We start from the raw sequence: 8,632 nt of genomic DNA, 5'->3' as shown, positions 1-8,632 counted from the left end.
CTTTTTGGTTTAACAAACAACCCTATGATGAACACATCAATATATACAAAATGTTTTCCATACTTAGACTTTCTTAGAATGGATTCCCAAGAGTGGAATTACTAGTTCACTGGTGGTCCAGTGGTTAAGAATCCACCTTGCAATGCAAGGAACAGTGGTTTGATCCCTGGTCTGGGAAGATCCCTCATGCCTCAGAACAACTAAGCCCCACAACTGCGCTGTAACTACTGAGCCCATAGGCTGCAAGTACTGAAACCTGCATGCCTAGAGCCCATTCTCTGCAGCAAGAGAAACCACTGCGCCGAGAAGCCGGAGCTCTCCAACGAAGAGAAGCCTGCAGGAACTCGGGCCTCCCTGGTGGCTCAGTTGGTGAAGAATCTGCCTGCAGTGGGGGTGGCCCTGGTTCCATCCCTGGGTTGGGAAGGTCCTCTGGAGAAGGGAAAGGCTGCTCACTCCAGGATTCTGGCCTGGAAAATTCTATGGACAGTCCAGGGGGTTGCAAAGAGTTGGACGTGGCTGAGTGACTTTCACTTCACTTTCACTTTCACAGAAACTAGAAAAAGCAGAGTGTAGCAAGACCCACCACAGGCAAATTTTTTTTTTAATGAAAACGTAAATACATCTTTAACATGGAAAAAGCATGAAATATTTTAATGCTTTAGTTTTGATTTTTATCATTGCCAATTTTCTTTTTTGCAGAGCTGCTGGTTTCCCCTAGCAATGGGCAAGAAAGCAGCTTTCACACTGATGCCAATATTATCAATAACAACAAACAACAAACTACTTCCCTAAATGGTCTCTCATTAGTATTTTAATTTGCATGTCTTTGATTATGAGTGAGGTGGAACCTTTTACCACTGTTTGTCAAACAACTGAATTTCCTCTTTTGTGAATTGTTTGCTTATGTCCTTTGTCTGTTCATCTCTTGGGGTCTTTGTTATCCCTACTTACAAAGAGGACTAACAAGCACTGTCCAGAGAAAGGCCTTCTGTCTGCAACGCTGTGAATTCCTCCTCTTTATGTCATTTCAGACTCAGCATCCAAACAGCAGAGTCAAGGGGAAACTGGGAAGAATAGGAAAGATAAGTGATACATTTCTCTCTGTTGTAGAAGGGAAATGAAAGGTCATGCTACCGAGATAAAAGGCTCTGTTTCTTCACTACCCTGCTCTCATTTTAATACTGCTTTCTACACATTTTCAAATATCACATTATGTATATTATGTATCATGAGGCATATATCTCAGCATGAGCCTCTGGGAAGCCATGGTGGCTTCACAAAGTGTCCATTCCAGGGAGATTTGTCAATGACTTAATTAGATTTAATTTGGAGTGGCATCCTTAATTTTGTAACCACTTCCTGAAAGGCTGCCACTTCCATGTATTTTTCTTCCCTGGATGCAATAAGAGCACGTACAAGACAAGATGGGGATATAAATAGAGACTCCCCAGCTTTGCAGTGATGGGTCAGGAGCTAAATAAACTATTTGTTCTCACCTTGAGCTGGTGACTATGGAGAAAGTGAAAGTCGCCCAGTCGTGTCCGACTCTTTGTGACCCTATAACTATACAGTCCATGGAATTCTCCAGGCCAGAATACTGGAGTGGGTAGTCTTACTCTTTAGGGGATCTTCCCAACCCAGGGATCGAATCCAGGTCTCCCGCATTGCAGGTGAGCCACAAGGGAAGCCCTGTGACTATGGAGAACTAGCCTCAAAAAAGGGCAGAGCTTGAGGCCAGTAACGGGAACTCAAATGCTAACTCTGCAGCTGCTTAGTTGCTCAGTCGCGTCTGACTGTTTGTGACCCCATGGACTGCAGCCCACCAGGCTCCTCTGTCCATGGGAATTCTCCAGGCGAGAATACTGGAGTGGGTTGCCATGCCCTCCTCCAGAGGATCTTCCCAACCCAGGGATCGAACCCAGGTCTTCCGCATTGCAGGTGGATTCTTTACCATCTGAGCCACCAGGCAAGTCCAATAATGACTTTGAACTCCCCAAATTTCTGCATCTGGAAAATGGGGATAATAGTTCCTCATCTTATCCAAGGGGTATTTAAAAGATTACATTATACAAGAAAAATATATTGTGGCTGAAAGGAAGAGCATTAAGTGTGATTACACTGCAGTGTTAGTTTTAAAAGTTAAGTTAAAGGGACTTCTCTGGTGGCACGGTGATAACGAATCCGCCCTGCAATGCAGGTGACGTGGGTTCGCTCCCTGGTCCCCACATTGATAATATCCAGCATGACACAATGAAGCTCCTGTGTGCCGCAACTAAGACCCGATGCAGTTCAATAGATAAATAAATAAGTTTTTAAAAAATTAAGACCCCAGAATGATTTCCTTTGTCAAATATCTTGAGGTGATACAGAGAATCAAGGAACATTGGGGATGAATAGGATCTCATCCCAGCCAACTCTCTCAGTTCACTGGGGGAGGAACTGAAGCTGTGAGAGGAAGTACCCAAGATGATACTTGTTTAGAATGACACTGCTAATTAATGACAGAAATGGACTGTTAATCTAGGAGTCTGAATTCCCTCCAGAAGTCTTTCTACTGCCTTCCTCTCTCCCAACACGGTCCAGTGAGTTGAAAGTTACTAAGCACCATCAAGTTAAAGAACTCAATTTGATTTTCTCACAGTCTTTTCTTTTTTTAGCAGGGGGTGGTGGCATGCAGAACTTCCCTGACCAGGGATCGAACTGGTGCCCCTGCACGAAAGCCCAGGGTCTTAACCTCTGAACTGCCAGTGAAGTCCATTTTCCTTATCATCTTTGACAGAAACTAATTCCAGCCCCCTGTTTATTCTATGAAAGCTAAAAAGTTTTTGTATCTATTTACTTATTTGGTTGCACTGGGTCCCAGTTATGGCATGTGGGATCTAGCTCCCCGACTAGGGATAGAGCCTGGGCCCCCTGTATTGGGAGCATGGAGTCCCAGCCACTGAAAGTCTCTACCACCAGGAAAGTCTCTAAATTTTTGTTCCTAGTAAAAATAATTACTTCACATAGGCTAAACTATGGGTGTAAAAATGTCCGACAACAGACTGTGAATTTATGTAAATATAAAACACTATATGTCTAAATGTTTAAGAAACAAGCGTCAAAGAGCAGACTTGAATCAAATGGACTCTTCTGGGACTCTTGCGTGCAAGGCACTAGCTCACTTTCTCTATTAGCCTAAGCAGGACTGTAAACACCCAGGAGAATGAAGGTCACCAAAATGAAGCAGAACCAGTTTGGCAGTGGGTGTGCAATCTCACTTCATTAGATGGACTAGGACAAAAAGAAATAAATCTGATAGCCACTCACAAAGAGGGCTCTGTAATCTTTTTCTTTTTTTAAAAAATATTTATTCATTTGACTGTGCCGAGTCTTAGCTGGGGCACGCAGGATCTTCAATCTTCACTGTTGCACGTGGGATCTTTAGCTGTGGCATGTGAGATCTAGTTCCCTGACCAGGGATTGAACCTGGGGACCCTGCATTGAGAGTGTTGCATCTCAGCCACTGGACTACCAGGGAAGTCCTGGCTCTGGAATCTTTATGATTTAAGAAAATATCTCTTTCTTTTCAGTTCATTGTTTAAGGAAAAGTGTATGAAGTCCAGCAATGATGTGGACTGCCTTAAGAAAACGGAATGTCAGTACAGGGGAGAACCTTCTTTATCAGAGCCTGAGTGAACAAGCAACATGTTGGCTTATTTGCTGAAGCTATGGGAAGCTGTATTAGTAGATACATTCAAATGGTCAAGAGTTCAAACACGTGAATTACAAGTGGGGCCAGAGAAGCCACATGCTCAGATGGAGAGCTGAGATCATCTGTCAAACCAAGGGAGAGAGTTTTTTCTTTTTCCTCCCCATTTCTTTAACTATTAAAGAACTATTAAATCTTATTTTTATTTTTTGTTGTAGTTGATTTACCATGTTGTATTAATTTCTGCTGTACAGCCAAGTGATTCAGTTATACATGTACACATATATTCTTTTCTATATTCTTTTCCATTATGGTTTCTCCCAGGAGGTTGGATATACAGTAGGACCTTGTTGTTTATCTGTTCTAAATTTAATAGTCTGGGGGCTTCCCTGGTGGGCTAGTGGTTAGGACTCCACGCTTTCACTGCAGAGGGAACAGGGTCAATCCCCAGTAGGGGAGCTAAGATCCCTCATGCTGCCTGCCCCTCAAAAGTAATAGTCTGCATCTGCTAACCCCAAACTGCCAGTCCATCCTTCCCCGCCCCTGCCCTGCCTCCTCCCTGGCAACCACTCGTCTGTTCTCTGCGCCTGTGCGTCTGTTTCTGTTTTGTAGACGGGCTCACGTGTGCCATGTTTTAGACGCCACATGTGACATGATATGATATTTGTCTCTCTGACTTCCTTTACTTAGCATGGTCACCTCTAGGTCTCTCCAGCTACTAAAGAACTTTCATTTTCTATCACATGCCTTCTCCATCCTAGTTAGGATTTAATATCTTCTTAGATACACAAAATCCTCTCCTCGCTGGCTCTGTGCAGGCCCATGCACATGTGCAAAGAGCACGACCATGTCAATCAAACTGAAAAGCAATGGTAAGAAAGTCCGATGTGGCAAGAACTTTTCTGGTGATTTTTCAAAGTAGCCATATTATTTGCCTAGTTTTATTCCATCTGTTAAATGGAATCTTTTCAATTTTGTACACTGTGCAAAATCTTCAGTGATTCAGATCCATTAGATGGCTCACTCAGACCTCACAGACCTTTCAGAATTCTATACAAAGCACAGAGGCTTTACCACAACCCTGGATTTGAATTTGATAGCTCTGACCGTTTTAGATTCTGCAGCTGTTATACCATGGAATGAAGATTTAAAAAATACCTCATTTTAGCCATTAGTTTCAATCTTATCTTTTACTTTCAAACCAAACTGGTAAGCCAGCAAAAAGAACTGTTTTACTCTCCCAATGACCTTGCACCCAAAAGATGACAGTGAAGAATAAGTTGCAAATATGATAATATGTTGTTTTTTTTTAAAAGGGGGCAGAGGAAGGAATTTCCTGGCAGTCCAGTGGTTAGGACTCGGTGTTTTCACTGCTGAAGCCTGGGTTCAATCCATGGCTGGGAAACTAAGATCCTGCAAGCCAAGAGGTGTGGCCAGAAACAAACAAATAACCACAGAAAACATACCGGCAGCATGTTATTTAAAATACATACTAATATATATGTTTGCCTAAAAGACAAAAAGGAAAGTAAAACCTGCCCATAGCACAGTGTAAAAGTTGATCTCAAAATCAATGAAAATAGATTTTACAGGTCTGCGTAATGAAGACCCTGTGGCCCGTGTCACAGATCACAGAGTGGCTGCATTTTATGTCTCATATAAGGTACCCTGACAACACTGAGTGGGAGCTTTGGTATTTTCCTGACTCACAAGGAAGGGAGCGTGCCATCGGCTGAATCATCCTCCTCGCTTCCTGGGGTGCCTGGCTGTTCCAAGACACTAATGGAGGATTAAATTCTGGTTACCATGACAGCTACGTAAATGCTGTCATGATCTTATCAACAGATGTCGTACAGTGTTCCCTGGAAGTTGAATGTTTTTCCCCTGTCAAAAATTCAATTTCAACATAAATTCTTCAATAACTAGGCATAGTGGATCTAAAGAATTGGTGATGTACTTCCTTTTCTTAACTAGCTGTATTAAGATACAACTCATCTTTTACTTAAAATGTATTCCTTCTAGTGAATGGTTTGTCTTATGATGTTGCTTATTGTGTTTTTAGAAATTAAAATGAATAGTATGAATAGAAATAAAAATGAAAAGTATAATCAATTCTCTTAGACTTATAGAGACTCAAATTTGAGAAAACAAATCTGAATACCTAGAGCATTAGCTGGCATCTAGTGGCAATGGGTTGGTTTTCCCTGTAATGGCGCTGATGTAAACTGATGGTGGAGACCGTGTTTTTGGTAGATGCTCTCCTCTCCTTTCTCCATTCCAATGGTTAGAGTCATCCCTGAGACGCAGAGAAGCAGCTGTAGAGGTTCCTGAAAGTATTAGTTGCTCAGTCGTGTCCGACTCTCTGCGACCCCATGGACTGTAGCCCACCAGTCTCCTCTGTTCAAAGAATTCTCCAGGCCTAGTGAAGCCTGAATTTTTATTTTAAAAAGTTTCCTTTGGAGAGGTTTACAGGTGCTTCCCAGGTGGCTCAGTGGTAAAGAACCCGCTTGCCAACGCAGGAGTTGTGGGTTCGATCCCTGGGTCGGGAAGATCCCCTGGAGAAGGAAGTGGCAACCCACTGCAGTACTCTTGCCTGGGAAATCCCCTGGACAGAGGAGCCTGGGGGGACAGAGGAGTCCATAGGTTGCAGAAAGCTGGACTCGACTGAGCGACTAAACAACAGCTTTTAGGATGATTGCCGCCAAGCTTCAAGGACTAGGAGCACTTAAAAGTCTTCCAAATCAACATCATGAAAAAAGGTCAATGACCTCCAGAGTTCTTGAAAAGCCTTTACTAAATGTGTTCAAGACAGCTCTGAGCACTAGTTGCTTTTTTTCTTTTTCCTGCTTTTTATATAGTATTTTCTCATTTCACTTGCCTTCAGATGTTGGTCATTATTATTTTTGCTGAAGTATTCCTTGGAATCCTTCTAATTTCAGTGGCACAAAAAAATTGCCAAGGGCCTGTTATATTTCTTTGTCTTTTGGTCTGCTTTACATGGCTTGAGGATCCCAGTTCCCCGACTAGGGCTTGAGCCCTGGAGTGAAAGCGCAGAATCCTAACTGCCAGGCCACCAGGGATCTCCCAGGCCTGTTATATTTTTAATCTGTTCCTGGTTAGGAAGTCAGTTAACCAAATGTGTCAGCCAGGGTCCCATCAGGAAAAGGTCCAGCTAAGTGAATTTAATGAAGGCGCTGGAACTATTCTCGGAAGTGAGGGTGGGGAAAAGGAACAGATAAAGGAGTGAGGTTTGCAGCCAGAAGCCATCCTCAGGCCTGGCCTCTGGGTAGAGGAGGAAAGACCAGGGTCCCAGAGCCTGGAGAGAGCGCGAAGCATGCAGAAGGGCTTCCTTGGGGAACTGCATTTGGGGCGGGGAACTGCATTTGGGGCAGTGAACAGCTCCCTTTCCACCAGAACTTTCGAGGCAGAGAATGGAGAGAAGTGGACATCCTGGCCTTTCTCTCTGTCCACCCTTTAACCTCTGTCAGCGCCTTCCAACCAAGAGCCACAGGGCAAGGGAGCCTGGCTGTGATGCAATCGCAAGGGGTTAGCCTCCAGGGCATGAAGCAGGGCAGAGAAGGCTGGAGAAGGCATCTGGGCATAGTGGTTGGGGTGGAGAATAACCAGCCTGATGAATTCAGAATTTTGGATCCAGTAAAAGTTCTGTGCATGAATTCTGTTCTGCTTCAGTGCCAACATGGCTTGCCCTTTTTTCTTTTTTCTTATTTTTTGGTTCTCAGCTATTTGGATGGTCTATATTGCCAAGATATCTGATTTATGGTTGATCTGACTGAGAGTTTTGTAGTATCATCACATTTGGATTTATGCTGGGAATTGATATGGTTATACTTCAGTGTAGCAATAAAGAGGACAATGTGCATTTTAACATTCTAATATTTTAAATATAATTTGGATTGTACAAAAACATGTTTGTTTTTTGAAATTTATTAAAGTTTTTATTTTATGTTGGAGTATAGTTGATTTACAATGTTGTGTTATTTTCTGTTGTATAGCAAAATACCTTGGTTATTCATTTACTTATATTTATTCTTTATCAGATTCTTCCCTCATGGATTATTAAAGAGTTTTGAGTAGAGTTCCCTATGTTATACAGTAGGTCCTTGTTGATTATCTATTTTATGTATAATGGCGTGTATATGTTAATCCCAACCTCCTAATTTACTCCCCCCCCAAAATGTGACTTTTGAAGTGTGGAACTGAGACAATTCTCCAGGATTGATTCCTCAATCAAATGTTAGTCATGATTATTAGGGTGAATTGAAAGTACAAAGGCTGCAAACAATGTAAATTTTACAGGCTCAAGTAAAAGTGGCCTAGGCTCCTGCTGTTGTGGAGCTGGAGGACTCATGGAGCATATTTGGGAAAATGCATTTGTGCTGGCCAGCTCCATCCGCACATATGTTTTGAAAATCCCACGAAATAAAGTTTGTATTTGAGCTTAGAGCCGCTCAGTTGTATTAGAAAATAAAAGAGAGGTTATTATTTCTTGGCTCTCAGAATCTCCATAGTGGGATTAACCTACAAGTGCCTGGAGGCTGGATTCAGCACCCTGGAGGGACTGCCTTCTTCCCCATCTCACTTCAGTTCAGTTCAGTTCAGTTCAGTCGCTCAGTCGTGTCTGACTCTTTGCAACCCCATGAACTGCAGCACGCCAGGCCTCCCTGTCCATCACCATCTCCCAGAGTTCACTCAAACTCACGTCCATTGAATCGGTGATGCCATCCAGCCATCTCATCCTCTGTCGTCCCCTTTTCCTCCTGCCCTCAATCCCTCCCAGCATCAGAGTTTTTTCCAGTGAGTCAACTCTTCACATGAGGTGGCCAAAGTACTGGAGTTTCAGCTTTAGCATCATTCCTTCCAAAGAAATCCCAGGGCTGATCTCCTTTAGAATGGACTGGTTGGATCTCCTTGCAGTCCAAG

Source organism: Oryx dammah, unplaced genomic scaffold (assembly GCF_014754425.2).
Source record: "Oryx dammah isolate SB20612 unplaced genomic scaffold, SCBI_Odam_1.1 HiC_scaffold_10, whole genome shotgun sequence".
Lineage (NCBI taxonomy): Eukaryota > Metazoa > Chordata > Mammalia > Artiodactyla > Bovidae > Oryx > Oryx dammah.
Note: the sequence above shows the minus strand (reverse complement) of the source record.